Source organism: Hipposideros armiger, unplaced genomic scaffold, assembly GCF_001890085.2.
Source record: "Hipposideros armiger isolate ML-2016 unplaced genomic scaffold, ASM189008v1 scaffold_39, whole genome shotgun sequence".
In the NCBI taxonomy this organism is placed as follows: Eukaryota; Metazoa; Chordata; class Mammalia; order Chiroptera; family Hipposideridae; genus Hipposideros; species Hipposideros armiger.
In genome coordinates this window covers 3,019,770-3,021,054 of record NW_017731389.1, presented here as the reverse complement: position 1 = coordinate 3,021,054, position 1,285 = coordinate 3,019,770, and the positions used below count along the sequence as shown (strand labels likewise).

The 1,285-nt window shown below is 32.3% G+C and overlaps 1 protein-coding gene across 2 annotated transcripts in view; it reads left to right on the top strand.

The window, feature by feature from the left end:
- The window catches only part of CABCOCO1 (ciliary associated calcium binding coiled-coil 1), a 793,651-nt gene that overhangs the window by 299,700 nt on the left and 492,666 nt on the right, over positions 1–1,285 (top strand). The gene's annotated exons all lie outside the window — the stretch shown is intronic.

Genomic DNA, 1,285 nt, shown 5'->3' with positions numbered 1-1,285 from the left:
TTACTGAATTGTATGATAAGACTTAGCTTATGGTAATACTTAGCTTTGTAAGATATGGCCAAACTGTCTTCCAAAGTGGCTGTACCATTTTTCATTCTCACCAACAATAAATGAGAGTTTCTATTACTCCACATCCTTACCAGCATTCGGTGTTGTCAGTATTTTGGATTTTGCCATTTTAATAGATGTGGTATCTCATTATTTAAATTTGCAATTGCCTAAAGACACATTTGCCACCTGTATATTTTCTTTGGTGAAGTGTGTGTTCAGATATTTTACCTATTTTTTTTAATTGTGTTGTTTGTTTTCATATTGTTGGGTTGTAAGAGTTCTTTGTATATTCTGGATAACAGTCCTTTATCAGGTATATGTTTTGCAAAGATTTTGTGCAGGTCTGTGTTTTGTCTGTTCATACTCTTAGCCATGTCTTTCAAAGAGCAAATAAGATTTTAACTTTATAAAGTTCAGCTTATTAATGATTTCTTTCATGGATCATATCCTTGGTGTTGTATCTAAAAAGTCCTCTCCATACCCAAGGTCATCTATGTTTTCACCTAAGTATTCTTCTAGGAGTTTTATAATTTTGCATTTAAAATTTAGGTTTATGATTTATTTTGAGTTCATTGTTATGACAGGTGTAAAGTCTAAATCAATTTTTTTTGCATGTGCATGTCCAGTCATTTTGCACCATTTGTTAAATATACTACTTTTCTCCGTGGTAATGCCTTTGCTCCTTTGTCAAAGACCAGTTGACTATATTTGTGTGGGTCAATTACTGGGCCTTCTATTCTGTTTCACTGATATATTTATCTGTTCATTCACCAATATCATCCTGTGATGATTGCTCTGGCTTTATAGTAAGGGTAATGTCAGTCTTCCAACTTTGTTTTTCTTCTTCAATATTTTGTTGGCTATACTACCATTTTACCTTTCCATATAAACTTTTGAAATGGTTTGTTGATCATCACAAAATAACTTGCTGGGATTTTAATTGGGATTGTATTGAATCTATAAGTCAAGTCAGGAAGACTGATGTCTTAATAATATTGAGTCTTTCTACCCATAAACATGGAGTATTTATTCATATAAACACGGTGTGTGTGTGTGTGTGTGTGTGTGTAAATAATCTTTTTTTATGTCTTCAAAACTATAAAAATCAGCTAATACAATCTCTTATTTTTAAAAATGAAAAAAACAGAAGTCCCAAAAGGAAATGAGATTTGCACAGACATTAACTGGTTAGTGATAGAGGGAGGACTAGTGCTCGAGTTTTCTGACATACACA